An 18,384-nucleotide genomic window follows, 5' to 3' on the forward strand; every position below is an offset into this window, starting at 1 on the left:
TCCAGTTTTGGTGAGTCAGTGAGAATTGTACCCTCAGTTTCCTGATCTTAGCTGACAGGAGTGGCACTAGATATGATCTGCAACTGTAGTTCGTTAGTTTCAAGGTTCAAAATGTCGTGCATTCAGAGACGCTATTCTGTATACCTTAGTTTGAACGAGTAGTCATTTGAGCTTCTGTAGCCTAGTGGTTATGTTGAACCAGTCTGCCCATTCCTTTCTGACCTTTGACATCAACAATGCATCTAAATTCATATAACAGCCACACACTGGATACTTTCTTTTTCTAATTGTTTCTGTCTATCACCAACAATCATACATCCATCTAATCTCCATACCTGCTGGTCTTTGCAGGTTCATGGGAGGCTGGTGCTTTTCTCCAGCAGAGATGCAGGATACACCCTGGATAAGTTGCCAGTCAATCACAGGGCAACAAATAGACACACAGGACATAAAACCATGCACACTCATACCTAAGGGCAATTTAGGTCAACAAACTAACCTTACACTTATGTTTTCTAACTACTGGAGGAAGCTGAGGGACCCGGTGGGAACGCGCGCATGCACAGGGAGAACATGCAAACTCCATACAGGAAAAGCCCAGGCCTGGATTGATTGGCTGATTCATTATTGTGAACAAACTTGTTTAATGCAGCATTAAAATACAGGGGTTCGACAATGAAACTGAAACACCTTTTTAGACCACAATAATTTATTAGTATGGTGTAGGGCCTCCTATTGCGGCCAATACAACGTCAATTCGTCTTGGGAATGACATATACAAGTCCTGCACAGTGGTCAGAGGGATTTTAAGCCATTCTTCTTGCAGGATAGTGGCCAGGTCACTACATGATACTGGTGGAGGAAAACGCTTCCTGACTCGCTCCTCCAAAACACCCCAAAGTGGCTCAATAATATTTAGATCTGGTGACTGTGCAGGCCATGGGAGATGTTCAACTTCACTTTCATGTTCATCAAACCAATCTTTCACCAGTTGTGCTGTGTGTATTGGTGCATTGTCATCCTGATACACAGCACCGCCTTCAGGATACAATATTTGAACCATTGGATGCACATGGTCCTCTAGAATGGTTCGGTAGTCCTTGGCAGTGACGCGCCCATCTAGTACAAGTATTGGGCCAGGGGAATGCCATGATATGGCAGCCCAAACCATCACTGATCCACCCCCATGCTTCACTCTGGGCATGCAACATTCTGGGTGGTACGCTTCTTTGGGGCTTCGCCACACCGTAACTCTCCCGGATGTGGGGAAAACAGTAAAGGTGGATTCATCAGAGAACAATACATGTTTCACATTGTCCACAGCCGAAGATTTGCGCTCCTTGCACCATTGAAACCAACGTTTGGCATTGGCATGAGTGACCAAAGGTTTGGCTATAGCAGCCCGGCCGTGTATATTGACCCTGTGGAGCTCCCGACGGACAGTTCTGGTGGAAACAGGAGAGATGAGGTGTACATTTAATTCTGCCGTTATTTGGGCAGCCGTGGTTTTATGTTTTTTGGATACAATCCAGGTCAGCACCCGAACATTCCTTTCAGACAGCTTCCTCTTGCGTCCACAGTTAATCCTGTTGGATGTGGTTTGTCCTTCTTGGTGGTATGCTGACATTACCATTCCTTGTATGTCCAAAAACGTACTTGGCAATAAAGCTTTTCTGATTCTGATTCTGATTCTGATACCGTGGCTCTTGATACATCACAAAGACTTGCTGTCTTGGTCAAAGATGCGCCAGCAAGACGTGCCCCAACAATTTGTCCTCTTTTGAACTCTGGTATGTCACCCATAATGTTGTGTACATTTAAATATTTTGAGCAAAACTGTGCTCTTACCCTGCTAATTGAACCTTCACACTTCACACACTGGTGCAATGTGCAATCAATGAAGACTGGTCCAATTTAGCCATGAAACCTCCCACACTAAAATGACAGGTGTTTCAGTTTCATTGTCCAATCCTTGTAGGTGGTGGGAAAGAATAAGGTAAAGTAAAATAATAAGAATGACATGATGGGCGGAAGTTTTCTGACCCACATGCAGAAACCCAGTCAGAGACAGTTGGGAAACGTTTTCAAACAAGGTTTATTGAGAATGACGGGAAAATCACTCAATTCTGGAAATGGGAATCAGGTGTTTTGTGAGAGAAGGCTTAGTTCATGTGGTCAGTATGGAATTGTTTGAGATCTTGAGTTGAGCTGGTTAGAGCTTACGGTTTGTCGGTGTGGTTTCTTGCCTTGGTTTGAGGGGAGTGGTCCGTGTGGTGAGTTTGACGGTGACAAGGTCGAAGTACAGGATCCGTAGAATGTTGGAGAGCGGCCAGGCAGTTTCAAACCTTGTTAGGGAGGTGAGGCAACTTGACAGTAGTTTGTCCAGTGTAGAGTAACTGTCATCAGAAGCTTGGTAAGAGGTTTCCGGGGTTCAGCAAATTTGGATCTGTGGAGCAAACAGGCTGACTTTAGAAAACACGAACAAGAACTTCAGGGCACAAAACAGAGCAGCAGACTAGGGCTCAGAGGCTTGAGTTTACCACACAGTTGTGGACCATCAGGCAAAGAGTAATTGTCTCACAGCTCCTTATAAACGCTCTATCAAAAAAGCCAGCAGGTGCGCTGCATCAGCTGGCCGCCACGCCCACCAGTGAATCTCCTCCACAGCAGCAGAGTTCTCACCACACAACTCACTCACATACACACACCAATAAGAAAAAGAATGGCTATTCACATCTCTTATTTACAAAGAACCTGTACTCCATTTTCCAGTCTTAGTTGTCATTGCTCCCAACGACTTTTTCATCATTTACATTTGAATTATGGATGTTGAAATGCTGTTTAGTGAATACATTTGAGACAGGCACATCTTGGCAGCAAATACTATGAATGACTATTTTTGCCATGTTTGGACAGTCAGACGAGCTTTGTGAAAGCAGAGCCGGAGGACCCAAAAGCAGCTCACAGAGTGAAGCACAAGGCTCTGCAGAAGGTCCGGAGTCTAGAAACCTAAAACACAAAATCAAGCATGGTTAAACGAACCTTTAGTTGACCTGAACCAAATAGTCTTAAATTAATCTGACCCAACTTGACTGGACTTGGCTTGAATGGACTAGACAAGCAGATTTTTGTCAGACGTTTTGATTGGAAATGAAAACTACAAAAAAAAAAAAGAAAAGAAAAAGAGTATCAACAGAAAATGAGTTGCAGTGCTTCAGGCTTGATCGCAAGATTTTAAAGTAATTTGAAAGGGTTTTTAAAGTATTGATACCTTTGGAACATGTTCTTTTGTTAAACATTACAGCCAAAGAAACCCATGTATTTTAATGTAATTTATAATGGCAACACAAAGTAGTCCATATTGATGAAGTGGAATGAAAATGTTACTCTATACTAGAATAGCTCACTTTAATAAAGTACTTCAGTAAAAGTAAAGTTGCTATTGGGAACTTTTATTCAGGTTAACTGGTTGAAACCTCACTCATGTAAAAGTACAAAGTAACTCACCTATATTGAGTCAAAGATATTTAGGTGAGGTGTGGTTGATTATGTGTAAAGGACACGAGATAATATTAATCTTAATCTATTGTCTGACCTTACAAAAATGCTTTAGTAATAAAAATACAAAACTTAATAAAACACATTCACACACACTAATAAAACATCGGAAAAATATAACTTGTTTTTGTCCAGGCCATGTACTGAAACAAAACGGAAATTTCTTCATTTACCCTGTATCTGCTTATCTATGCATATGCCCTTTGAAAAAAGAAACGTCAAGGCCAGACTAAAGTTTCAGAAGACACAAGGAAACTGTTAAAGTTGGAAGAGGAACATTTACAAAATCTCCCTTTTTACCATCTAACATAGTAGCTGCATGACTATGACAGCACTGTTAGATTTCTTTTGTGGTTCAGGCTTTGCTAAGTGTATGTTTGGTCAACAGTGTGGTTCTTTGGCCATTTTTGTTTGCCTTTTCTTTTTCTTTGGATTGTACTTTTGTGTGCTGAAGTGAAAAGGCTTGTGGAGCTTTCTCTCCACTAAAACCAAATGCAACCACACAGAGCCACTAACTTTATGGTCATAGATGTAAACATTGAACCAGCTCTGCCTTTAAAACCTGGTTCATACACCCATTTTTTTTTTTCTTTAGAATAACGCACTGAGCACAGTCTTTTGTCGACTTAACAAAAGTCTTTTTGGAGCTTCTCTTTTTAAAAGGCTCATGTAAGCTGGCTTTATTATGACTTTGCCGTTATTTACCAGTGAATGAGGCTCCGCCACAAACATGTCGACAGCAGTATTAGCTTTTATATTATATAACCTCTGCCTCACCATGTTTGTTCTCTCATCCCATTCTACCATGACATACTGTATCCCAGTCTGTAAAGGTGACAAGAATCTAAGAGAGAGTGATCTGCACTTTCTCCAATCTGCTTCCCCTGTTAGACCCCTGTCCCTAACCATGTTCTCTCAACCACAGCTGCATACTTCAAACAAATATATATACAGGGGTTGGACAATGAAACTGAAACACCTGGTTTTAGACCACAATAATTTATTAGTATGGTGTAGGGCCTTCTTTTGCGGCCAATACAGCGTCAATTCATCTTGGGCATGACATATACAAGTCCTGCACAGTGGTCAGAGGGATTTTAAGCCATTCTTCTTGCAGGATAGTGGCCAGGTCACTACATGATACTGGTGGAGGAAAACGCTTCCTGATTCGCTCCTCCAAAACACCCCAAAGTGGCTCAATAATATTTAGATCTGGTGACTGTTCAGGCCATGGGAGATGTTAAACTTCACTTTCATGTTCATCAAACCAATCTTTCACCAGTCTTGCTGTGTGTATTGGTGCATTGTCATCCTGATACACGGCACCGCCTTCAGGATACAATGTTTGAACCATTGGATGCACATGGTCCTCAAGAATGGTTCGGTAGTCCTTGGCAGTGACGCGCCCATCTAGCACAAGTATTGGGCCAAGGGAATGCCATGATATGGCAGCCCAAACCATCACTGATCCACCCCCATGCTTCACTCTGGGCATGCAGTAGTCTGGGTGGTACGCTTCTTTGGGGCTTCTCCACACCGTGACTCTCCCAGATGTGGGGAAAACAGTAAAGGTGGACTCATCAGAGAACAATACATGTTTCACATTGTCCACAGCCCAAGATTTGCGCTCCTTGCACCATTGAAACCGACGTTTGGCATTGGCATGAGTGACCAAAGTTTTGGCTATAGCAGCCCGGCCGTGTATATTGACCCTGTGGAGCTCCCGACGGACAGTTCTGGTGGAAACAGGAGAGATGAGGTGTACATTTAATTCTGCCGTTATTTGGGCAGCCGTGGTTTTATGTTTTTTGGATACAATCCGGGTCAGCACCCGAACATTCCTTTCAGACAGCTTCCTCTTGCGTCCACAGTTAATCCTGTTGGATGTGGTTTGTCCTTCTTGGTGGTATGCTGACATTACCCTGGATACCGTGGCTCTTGATACATCACAAAGACTTGCTGTCTTGGTCACAGATGCGCCAGCAAGACGTGCACCAACAATTTGTCCTCTTTTGAACTCTGGTATGTCACCCATAATGTTGTGTGCATTTCAATATTTTGAGCAAAACTGTGCTCTTACCCTGCTAATTGAACCTTCACACTCTGCTCTTACTGGTGCAATGTGCAATCAATGAAGACTGGCTACCAGGCTGGTCCAATTTAGCCATGAAACCTCCCACACTAAAATGACAGGTGTTTCAGTTTCATTGTCCAACCCCTGTATATAAAAAAACAAAAAACATTAACACTGCACCCTCCCATAAAAAAATATCATATGAAATGGGAACTATTTTGCTTTGACAAGTCTTGCAGAGAAAATTTTGTAAAAGTTCATAAAAATAATTTTTATCTTTCCTACTATGTCGGGTATATGCTGATAATTATTGGCATTTAGAGAGTAGACAACGTGATCTTGGTAAAAATGGTCCTTGGGTAGTTTCTATGAGTTGAGGGCAGCAACAGATGCCCATGGGTGTTCGCAAGTCTCTGCTGCAGGTGTCTCTGTTGAAGGTTGGTCACTGTTATGAGCAGCTGGCAACTGCAATGCTGTGAGAACATTTTCTACTGTATTTCTATGATTAATGGTGAGTGTGAGAGATGTAGCACTGTTACAACACTTAAAACATTGATTCAGATACTTTTCAAGGCTCTCTAAGGCTGTAAACTATTCCACTGAATTATGTTCAGATCTCTTCTACCAGAGCGACCTTTACTTTCAAATCAGACTGTGGCAACAGTTGATTTAAATAACTCAATGGGGAAGGAGCGCGGGCCAAACAATTTGGCAAATATTTCTAAAATGTATTTTTTGCTTGGTAGCTTAAACAAGTATAATGAGAATTAAAGGAGAGTTTGTAAATTTGTCTGACTTCAGGGAATGATCTGATTTATTTGGGCAAAAGAAAAGGGGAGCAGAAAAAGTTTGCCAATCTGTTAAAAAAAATGCGAGCAGCTCACCATGTGCTTCCAGGGGCCTTTGACATAATTACCCTCTCATAATTACAAATACGTGCAGAAGACTAAATATGAAAATTAGGCAATGAAATCATTTAGCATCATCTATAGACTTTGTGGTCAGCCAATAGCTGCTTTCCTTAGTGAGGTGTGATGTTCTCTTGGTCTTATGTCAAAACATGAACAGTGCACCTGTGTTTTTCATTCTGTTTCCTGTCCTCTCAGCCTCAGCCAGCTGAACAAGTGGTTGCTGATACTGGGCCTCCTTCTGCTGGAAGATTTTTTCATTAAAGGTAGGAAATTGTTACTGGGTATGAATATTTTAACCACCAACGAGCACTGGGCAGCATTTAGAATTTTCTAACTGTGCAAGGAAGGCTTTTTACTGTGTGGAGAAGAAAACTAGCCAAGAAGTCCTCCTTTCCAGCAGCAACCATGGCTAATGCTAAAAATGTTCACTTTTAGACAGATTGTCACTGAAGGCAAATGAATTAAGACAGGACTTCCATCTAACCTCCACAATAAGTCTTACAGCTTATGATGTCTTCTCTGCTTATAAAAATAACAACAGCCTGAATACCATATGCATTGTGTGCTTTGGCTGCAGACTGTAATCATTCAAAGTAATCATTTACTAAAAGGTGCTCACTGCTTGTAAAAACCCTAGAAATGGTATTAATGCTCAGGGTGCCATATGTAATGCTCACCAGACAGAGATTAGGCAGTTCAGCATAGTTTAGTAAACAGCAGTTATTGGACTTCTTGTACATTTTTGAAGTCATCTTTGAACTTTCATAACATTATGGATGGAGTGGCCCACCCAGATTCTTGACTTGAATCTCATAGAGAATCAGCAAAAACAAAATAAGAAGAAATGTCTGATTGCTGTGATGCCAATAAAGATTCTTCCTCCTTAACACTAAGAAGGGTATACAGGTCCTTCTCAAAAAATTTGCATATTGTGATAAAGTTCATTATTTTCCATAATGTCATGATGAAAATTTAACATTCATATATTTTAGATTCATTGCACACTAACTGAAATATTTCAGGTCTTTTATTGTCTTAATACGGATTATTTTGGCATACAGCTCATGAAAACCCAAAATTCCTATCTCACAAAATTAGCATATCATTAAAAGGGTCTCTAAAGGAGCTATGAACCTAATCATCTGAATCAACAAGTTAACTCTAAACACCTGCAAAAGATTCCTGAGGCCTTTAAAACTCCCAGCCTGGTTCATCACTCAAAACCCCAATCATGGGTAAGACTGCCGACCTGACTGCTGTCCAGAAGGCCACTATTGACACCCTCAAGCAAGAGGGTAAGACACAGAAAGACATTTCTGAACGAATAGGCTGTTCCCAGAGTGCTGTATCAAGGCACCTCAGTGGGAAGTCTGTGGGAAGGAAAAAGTGTGGCAGAAAACGCTGCACAACGAGAAGAGGTGACCGGACCCTGAGGAAGATTGTGGAGAAGGGCCGATTCCAGACCTTGGGGACCTGCGGAAGCAGTGGACTGAGTCTGGAGTAAAAACATCCAGAGCCACCGTGCACAGGCGTGTGCAGGAAATGGGCTACAGGTGCCACATTCCCCAGGTCAAGACACTTTTGAACCAGAAACAGCGGCAGAAGCACCTGACCTGGGCTACAGAGAAGCAGCACTGGACTGTTGCTCAGTGGCCCAAAGTACTTTTTTCGGATGAAAGCAAGTCCAGTGTCAAGTACCCACAGTCAGTGATGGTCTGGGGTGCCGTGTCAGCTGCTGGTGTTGGTCCACTGTGTTTTATCAAGGGCAGGGTCAATGCAGCTAGCTATCAGGAGATTTTGGAGCACTTCATGCTTCCATCTGCTGAAAAGCTTTATGGAGATGAAGATTTCATTTTTCAGCACAACCTGGCACCTGCTCACAGTGCCAAAACCACTGGTAAATGGTTTACTGATCATGGTATCACTGTGCTCAATTGGCCTGCCAACTCTCCTGACCTGAACCCCATAGATAATCTGTGAGATATTGTGAAGAGAACGTTGAGAGACTCAAGATCCAACACTCTGGATGAGCTAAATGCCGCTATCGAAGCATCCTGGGCCTCCATAAGACCTCAGCAGTGCCACAGGCTGATTGCCTCCATGCCACGCCGCATTGAAGCAGTCATTTCAGCAAAAGGATTCCCGACCAAGTATTGAGTGCATAACTGTACATGATTATTTGAAGGTTGACGTTTTTTGTATTAAAAACACTTTTCTTTTATTGGTCGGATGAAATATGCTAATTTTGTAAGATAGGAATTTTGGGTTTTCATGAGCTGTATGCCAAAATCATCCGTATTAAGACAATAAAAGACCTGAAATATTTCAGTTAGTGTGCAATGAATCTAAAATATATGAATGTTAAATTTTCATCATGACATTATGGAAAATAATGAACTTTATCACAATATGCTAATTGTTTGAGAAGGACCTGTACATCATTGTTGATATGTAATTTTTTTAATAAAAGGAAAAAAACCTGTAATAACATGTTTACATTGTTTAATTGGCCAACTGTATTTGCTCTCTTTCATCCTCTGGACTTGAAAACTGTGTCAATGTTCATCTGCTTAGTTGTGTTTCTCTATGTTGGAATTATGATTATTGATTAATTAATATTTATCAAGAATTATAATTAACAATCATAATTTGACCAAATTAATTTCTTAACCAAAATCCTCATTTATGAATCAAGACCAGAGATGTCTTCTGGTGTTGTAACTGTGGCTCAATGCCTTTGATAATTACAACCGTTAAATACTCAGTAATAATTGATAACTATTACCAGAGATGTCACTGTTTAATCAACCGTTTCTGCCGAAACATGTGGAACTTTTAACCTTATTTTGACTGACGAATCACTGTTGCACAAAATAAACACCCACGACTTCTCTTTATCTGTGTGAATATTTATTAAATCACAGCCTGATACAATCCGCTCTTCCGATTTAATAATCTTCACCTACTCAAACATGCAAAGTTCTACACAAAAGGGGTAAAATGTCTAACTAAACAAAATAAAGCAAAACAGCAGTGGGTGTGTATGGGATCAAACCAGCAGTTATGGCAAATATGATAATATGACAAAGGGATGTGGTGGTGAACGAAGTTTGGGAGCGTAGCCCAAACTGTAACTCAGTTATACTAAGTCATTAAACATCCCCCAACTCTGGGCGGGGGTGAGCACACAAAGAGTTATAAAACTTTTGGCGGCAAGCTAGTAAGCAGTAAGGTTGAAGACAAAGAAAATGGTAAATTTCCCCATGAGGTTATTATAACAGTTCAGTTCCACAGCGCGCCTGCGCTTGCTCTCAGGTGTTAAACGACCCCGCAAAACACATACAAAGCTGGGTAGCACAGCGGCTTCCAGATATCCAACACAGCACATAAACATTTCAATAAAAGGTTGCATGCACATATAATTCAGAACACATTAGATTAAATAGTGAATCTAATCACACTAAAACCTCCTCTACCCTGCCCAGACTATTTCTAATAAATAAATAAAAATAAAAGGGTGGATTTTACTTGTTGATGTCTTCCTTCTGGGGCGGCGAGTGAGAGAGAAAAAAAAGGGGGAGTTGAAGAGGTCCACGCGTCCATGGGTAACTAAGCAAAACAGTCCATTTTCTTCCTTGGTGGCCTCCGTGGCAGGAAGGTAGAAAAATAATGACGGACCGTCACTAGTCGACTGGTACAAAAACAAGGGAAAGTTGCGTCTCCTTGAAACTCCGTGGTTTTTTTGGTTACGTGTTAACTCACATCTTCGATGGGCAAAGTGAAATTTCTGGCCTTCTTATTCCAGAAACTTCTTTCATGAATTTTCCATTGGCCAACGAAGGAGAATAAATTAAATCCACTTGGGACTCTTCTCCAGAAGTGATGGGCTTCAGTTGCTGGTCCGGTCTCCAGCTGAAAAGCGTTCTTTAAAGGGGGTCACCTTCCTTTATAATCTCCTGTGACGCCAGACGTGGGACGCCCCCGTCATATCAGCCGCATATGGCCGATGGGATTTGTAGTAACAGACTGTCCTGGATACAAAACGGCCGAAACACCGGAAGGCCTGGTGGTGTCCAGCAACGTGCAAATGGTCCAATATTCAGCAAACATGTGGTCCAACATCTCCTAGATGAAGCCACTAAAGGAGCTACTACTGACCTTAACACTTTTCTTTCACATAGAATGTACTCCTTGATCAGTGGTTCTGTGTTCTTTTTCTGTCGCTGCTCTGTTCTCTCAAACCCCGAGTCGGTCATGGCAGATGGCCACTCACACTGAGCCTGGTTCTGCTGGAGGTTTCTTTTCAACATTTGCTACATGCATGCTGAGTAAGAGGGATTGCTGCAAAATCAATGCAAGCGACTGTCCACTGACTCTACATGCTCATCCAGAAGGAATGGATGCTGCAAGTCACTCACTGGATGCCATCTGCTGGGTTTCCTTAGACAGAAAAACCTTTTTTCCAATTTGAATAAATAACTGAATCTGACTGCACTGTTCAATGATAAGGATTAATTGGAATGAATGTACCTGACTTTTGTAAAGTGCCTTGAGACAAAATGTGTTGTGAATTGGCTCTATATAAATAAACTGAATTGAATTGATTATTTTAAGGGTAACCCCTTGAGATGTACCGTCTCATTTATGAGAGGGTCCTTGCAGAACAGAAAGATAAACAGCAGTAATATGAATCAGCCAAATATTAAAAAAATCACACAGAAATACCCACAACATTCTCAAGGACCCACAAACACACACTCTCACAACCACCAGCATAGCAACTGCATGGCACATACACTTAACATCAAGGCACAAAATAAGACAACACACACAGATGCAGAGTTCATGTTCATATAAGTGGTAGTTGCATTAAATGATACAGTTGATTTAATTGATGGAATTAAAAACAATAAAATCCCTGGCGGATTATACATACCGATTTATGCATAAATAGTTTTATTGAGGTAGGCAGAAGTACAAATTAATTTTCAACTTTCACTACTTGATGCTGCAAAAAGGGTAACAAGAGGCCAAGTATCTATAGTTTTTGTGTCAGACCACCAGGTGCTACAAAGGCAGGCTATACTTTCCTTTTTCTGAACAAAATGATTCTGTTTATAACTAATCTATTTGCTGTTTATCTTCGTTTACTCCTTAATAATCTGGTACACAGCAAGACTGCAATGTCGTTTATTTTTGTCTTCTTTGTATATAATAATAATGGAAATAACAATGTAAACATATAATTATATGTTGTGAAATGAAGATGGTGAAAGAAAGAAAAATGCTGATTTCACCACCCAAGTTTGTGATTTCTTGTTTGTGTTAATTTGTTGTACTGGGATGACTGTGTGATCAAATTGTTTTCAGGCACAATACTCATGATTTCTCTGGGATGGTTGATGAAGAGTCATCCCACTATATTGCCTGATGACGTGAGCGATAACTCTAAACATATTTTTTCTCCTAGGTGAAGAAGGCCTGAAAAGGTGGCTGGGTCCAGCCTAACAAATGGGTCCATTGAGATATTATTACTTAGAACATGAGATCTCTGGGGTTCAGGAACAATAGGAATCCAAAGATTATGTTTGAGGGTTGAAAACGTGTATTTGAGAAGAGTGTGACAGGAATGAATGAAGGCCCAAGGTATGAATGATGAATGATGTGGGCCACATGAGTGAAAGGTTCATGAATCGAATGGTATGTTTTAGTTTCTTTGAGCTCATTTTTTGTTTTGGGTTTTGATTCATAGTTGTGTTCGGATAACTAATGAACGTTTTAGAGTGCACCAAGTGTTCTTTTTCATTAGTTTTTCTCTAATGTCAGTGTTCCCTATATGTGTTCAGATGCTCGCAAGTTGGAACAATTTTCTGGGTTTTAGTTTCAGAGGGTGAAAACTCAAATTTCTTCTGAATTTTCTTGAGGTGAAATTGGATCTAAATTCTCTTTGGGATGGAAACAGATTGAAATAGAACCTGTCATAATGCCATAGGGTTCTGGTTGAATAATTTGACGGTTAAAGATTTGGCTGCCCAATCTTCTTTAAGAGGGGAGGCTGAAGCCGGCATGTGTTGTGTGTCTTAAGTGTTTGTCTAAGTTTCTGTTTCAATGTTTGTCTTAAATGTTTGTCTGACTAACCTTTAGACTTCAGAGAAAACAAAAAGAAATAATAATGATAATATTAATCATAGCATTGAAAAATTGGAAATGGATATATCGGGGAAAAAATGACTGTTAATAGTTATCACATATTTAACAGGAATGAATAACTAAATAATGGTATGATTAAGGGTGTACAGAATATGCAAATTACTTTTATCTAGTATTGGGGGTAGAGGTTACAGGGATGGACCCTAAAGGTCTAATTTAGGTAGATATAATCAAATTATCAATGCGCTTGAAAAGTAGGTTGTCCAAAACACTGGACACCTTCATGGTAAATGATATAAATATTTTGTTCTGGGGATGATTTCAAAAAATTACTTTGGAAAATAACGGTTTGAACAAATCTAACTTTGGCTACTAGTTAACGGACAATAAAGTAGCAACTAACTGGGTTACAATATAAATATGATTTTGGGGTTAAAGGTGAGAAGATGACTATCATATTATATACATATAAGATTCTCATGAAAACAGGTACTGGAGCATTTCCTGTTACCCAGCAAGCCCTAAAGGAAACTGTTATTGATTTTATGGGTACTGACAACCAAGTGAAAGGATGTAGAGATGTTCTTCACACTTTCACCAGGTCGGCTGAGAGAGTTAATCACACAATCAAAGAAACGATTGGCTAAAGTTTGTGCTGATACAAAAATGAAGTGGGTGGATGCGCTGCCCTTGGTGTTGTTTTACATCAGATCATCACCCACTGAGCTCATGGGATTAACTCCCCATGAGCTGCTGACTGGAAGAACCATGCCCTAACCTTTCACCTCCTCTCTTCAGTCAGGGTGTGCACTCAGTCTGGATTCACAGAGAGAGCAACTGACATGTTCAAAGATTTTAATCTGGTGTGAAGTTTTTGTCTCATAACACACAGGAGGCTCTAACCAAAGAACCAACAGGAGAAACAAATGGAGCTCTGGATGAGGGCAAAACTAAGGTAAGCAGATCATATAGCAGGAAGGGAGAGCCATCCTCCGAAGGAAACCTCAGAGAAATCAGAAAGCACCTGAGGAAGAACATACGAATAAATGCGATTGTATATCTTTTGACTTAACATTTCATTTCCAGCTAACACATCATAAATATGCTTGTGAAACTAAATTAATATATTCCAGTAACCATAAGGTCAAAAGGTAAAATTAACTCATCTCTTTGCTTTCAACTAACAAAATACAATTATGTGGAACCTGTTTCATGAATTTCTGAGTGGGCTGGGTTACTTCAACAGAGGGAATGTGATAAAGAAATAAAGAATAAAAATTCTACTTGTTGGGTTAAAGCTTGAGGGAGTATGTCCCAGTAAATTTGAAAGGAAGTCACAAAATCAAAAATCACAGAGGGGAGAAGGATTTCTAAAGTAAAACTGTGTGAAGAGTCAATAAACAAATGTTTACTTCTGTGAATGTGGGAAATTGTGGAATAAATTGCATAAAGGGTTAAAGGAGTGTTCAACCATTTAATCAATTTGAATAACTTCATGAATAGAAATTATAACTTCCCATGTGCTTCTGAGTTATTTATTTATAGATGATGTTGTTTGTAACTTAGATTGTAAATTAACTTGATACAAGGCCTTGAACTTTTACTTGCTGCTGAACAGAACTGATTTATGGGTAATAATTGCTTTGGGGGTGACTACCTATTGACTGGACAGTAAAGATGTGCCCTGGTTACCCTCTCCATCCAGGATGCCCTGACACCGATTGGCCTACTTTGTCAGAGGGAACCTTTCAGAAAATGTGTTTTTGAATTTGATAGTTCTGCTAGAATACAAACTGCTTCCTGTTAGAACCGATCCTAATCTTTTAAATGACACCATGGCAATACAGGACAGCTGAAGGCTGTGTAACCAGGATGTTGAAATTATTTCTTGTCAAATTAGAATAGCTTTGGATATGATCCTAGCAAAAAGAAGAAGGTTGTGTGGTGTTTCTGGAGAGGCGTGTTGTTCTTTTATTCCCAACAATTACAGCACCTGATGGATCTCTAACGAAGGCCCTAAAAGGATTGCAATCACTATCCATTAAATTAAAATCGCACTCAGGAATCAAAGAACAATTCACAAACATGTTTGAGACGTGGTTTGGAAAATGGGGAAACCTACTGGTGAGTATATTCACTTCATTGACTGTTGAGGTGATCGCAGGTTGTGTTTGCTATTGTGCAACATGTATTCGAGCTCTCATACTCAGGTGTATTGATTGTGCGATTGGTTCCACTGATACCAGAGGTTTGAGATTCTGAGAATATCAAATGGATGTGGTGCCAGAGCACGCACTGATGTTGTCCACTGAATATTTGAGCACAAGTGATGATGTGGATCCCTTAGAACCAAACCAAAGTGTTGGAGAAATTATAATACTGTGCTGTGAGGAGGTCGAAACCCATTGCTCAGAGCCAGCCTGAAAATGGGAGCAAAATCCAATCACAGCCATAAACCAAGGATGCCACACCAGGAGGATGACCAACCCTTTCCTGCGGCCTGGAGGGGGACCGGACCAGACAACTGCAATAGATAATTGAACAGGATCTACGATTTAGGGTCTACAATATACTGATACCCATTGTGCTGCTCATTTCCGCTGTGCTTTTAGGTTTTTATTTTTGTTGTTTTTCATTTTTCAACAGGGCATTATTATCTATTTGCGATGTTTTAATCATTTAAATTTCAGACATACATCAGCATAGGTCTGTTCTATGGGAAATAGAGGAGTTGCACACACTGAGGACTGAGGACTGCAGGCAGTAACCGGAGAGATGGCACTCCGTTTGGGGAGGTGGAGTTATGCGACGGCCGGAAGGAACTGCCTGCCATATTCTAGCTTAGGTCCATATGCACCAGACACATTGATTGATGTGAGGTGGGTTTTCCCCACCTCAACAGGGGGATTGTTATGGATGTATGATTCTGTGGCCTTTTCTAATCATCTCTTTGCTGCCTTAATTAAATATATCTTCCCTTGTTGCTTATCTGCTGCACCGCTCATTGCTACAGTTTACACAACATAACTGTTGATTTCACATAAGATGCAACACATAGTCAAGAATAAACTGATACAAGAGGATGACACTCTTTAGGAGTGTTAAGAACAGGCATGGATAAAAGCAGGACTCACGCTCCATCCTTTGCTCCTCTCGGTTCATCCCTAAGATGGGCTGAGGGGGGCCCGGTACCGAAGGTGAATGTCATTCTGTATCTGTTCATTTGTATACTCTGTACACTGATCATTTTGGCATTAAATCTTGATTTTATACTTAACCATTTCCCATTATTTCACAAGGTAAATACTTTGTTGGTTTTACTGGTTGGGTCTCGGAACTGGAGAGGAACGGACCCGGTGGTGTACAGGGAGGAAAGAGAAAACTCCCATTTTACAACACATGTTCTACTTCACACACAACACACACACACATTTCTGGTATTTTTTTTACAAAGTTAGATACCATTAAATCATTCTTAAACACATCTCCGCTGTATTTAGACAATACTTGCTGCAGTGCTAGACCAAATGCTCTATGACATAGATAATACATACAATGGTGACCGCACACTGTGGACAGAGTGTTTTGAAGCTGGTTATTGTGATACAATATTTTTGATGATCTGTCTTTCAAAAATGTTACGATGCTTGACGGGTAGACCGTAAAACAAATCTCTAAATCTAAAGTCAAACGGATTGAGATCGCGTATTCCTGTAAAAGCGTTATGATCCAGTAAAGCAATCACCACATACTTGGGAAAGACACCTAAGAAAAGATTATCTTGAATTTTCAGGGATGGAATATGTTTTTACATTCACACGTGAAAGTGGATACAGAGCATTTGCTTTCATTAAAGCTGTAGTGTGACAACTGGAGAGACGGTAACTTTTTCGATGAAAAGAGATGCTCCTAATATCCTGTGTTTGAAAGTGGAGTCTCTTGCACCATCAGACAAAAAGAATCGTTGGCTCTTGTAAGTTTAATTTTGAGGTCAACAGAGTTTAAAATAAGTCTCTTGCAGAAAAATATGTCTGCATGCAGGGGGCCTAGAAGATGTACCTCCCTGGAATTTGCCATAAAGCCTGCTCTGCTGTTAAGACCTTGGTTAGGGCCGTTAGTTGTAACAATAGAGTTCAGAGCCCCTGCAGTGTCTTTGAAAAAAAGACCAGAGCTAAACTGGCATTTTAAAGAATCCTCAGAAAAGTTTAACAATGTCTCAATCATGGCTCTATATGGATCTGTGGCGCTGGATTGTAAAATCAATCAATCTGCGAGAGTGACATCACACTGACTGAAGATGGTGTTTAATGGATAGTTGATGAGCCCTACAGGTGCATCATTCGGCAGGTTTGTTCCATCCTCGTTAGTAATTTTCACTCTGAGATGCAACAGCATTGAGATGTAGATACTTTTCTCCGTCTCCCGGAATGAAAAACTCAATCGGGCCTCCATCAGTGATTCTGATAAAGGTGTAAATTTTATCTTCGATCGATAGCTGCGTCCTCGGGGCAGAAAATAAGTCCAACTCTGCCAGCGTGCACTCTGATGATTTGTTGTGTAAAAGAGCCATTATTTGAATATATCAAAACTTGCGGAAGACTTCCTTCCTCTTCGTTTGTCTGCTTCGTTTGTCTGATCTCCTTTTTTGTGTGCTTGTCATTGTTTTTTAACCATTCTTAAATACTTACTGAAGGGTCTTGTTTTGGGTCTTTTGGATAAAACCATAATTCCTGAACCTTCTTGACCTTCGGCGCGTGTAGAACCACTAATTTTACTCACGGCTCTACCGATGACATCCGAAGCGATATTTGATGCAGCCGTTTTAAGATGGGGTTTTGCAATAGCAAATCCTTTTTTAACTAGAGGGGATACGAAGCGAAATAATTTTGAAAATAATTATCCAACGTTTTGATCCGAATTAATTTCTATATGGATATTTTCAATATGTTTTCTGGAAACTGGAAAGTAGTGGGTGGGGTTAAACGTCAGAGTAGCCATATCACTGAATTTGCCTGGTACTTTGATGGTCCTCAGTAAAGGTGCAAAAGTGTCGCCTACTATTTGCGGGCTGACCACATCGCTGTAGCAGTATAGGTGATAGAAACCAGCCTTTATATCCACCGGAAAAGGAGCCAGTGTTGGTTCAGCTACATGAATCCATTCCCCTGGTTTCACACCCAGCATATAAGCTGGAGTACTGAAGAAGCATATTTCATACTGACCGCTTGCTTGAAATGCAAATCTCTTTTGAACTTTGCAGAATTTAATGCGGAGACACGAGTAAATTTTTTTTAAAAACATTTCCATCTCTGTCTCAAGTTGAGTAACGCTCTTATAGTAGCGACCTCTAATCCTTTGCGTATGGATCTTCACATCACCAACCTTCCTCCATTCAAAGCAGGCTACATTATTCGGTAAATCATACCATGCATGGGGATATGAAATCTCTGCTAATGCAACCAACCATTGGCCTTCTAAATCAATATGTTGAGCTAAATTTACACGGAAACTTGAACTGGTATTATTTTTAAACACTTCCTTGTTAGCGTTAGAGGGAAGGGTAACGTAAAAACCGGCATCCTCTACCTTGCTGTCCATGATGCTGTATGAATCATAAGGTTTTAGCGTGCACCTATTTTATACGTCTCGAAGTTCATCAAACCTGATCCAACTGTTGAATTTCTCAGGCCA

General features: G+C 40.4%; 1 long non-coding RNA gene across 1 annotated transcript in view; it reads right to left on the minus strand.

Annotated features, from left to right (window-relative positions):
* Window positions 1–2,076: 2,076 nt before the first annotated feature.
* LOC124884447 overlaps window positions 2,077–18,384 on the minus strand; it is a 63,316-nt gene continuing 47,008 nt past the window's right edge. Inside the window, exon 3 of the long non-coding RNA XR_007042438.1 lies at window positions 2,077–2,446. This is a non-coding gene — a long non-coding RNA (uncharacterized LOC124884447). The remainder of the gene's footprint in view (window positions 2,447–18,384) is intronic.

The sequence above is a fragment of the Girardinichthys multiradiatus genome, chromosome 18, assembly GCF_021462225.1.
Source record: "Girardinichthys multiradiatus isolate DD_20200921_A chromosome 18, DD_fGirMul_XY1, whole genome shotgun sequence".
NCBI classification, from domain to species: Eukaryota; Metazoa; Chordata; class Actinopteri; order Cyprinodontiformes; family Goodeidae; genus Girardinichthys; species Girardinichthys multiradiatus.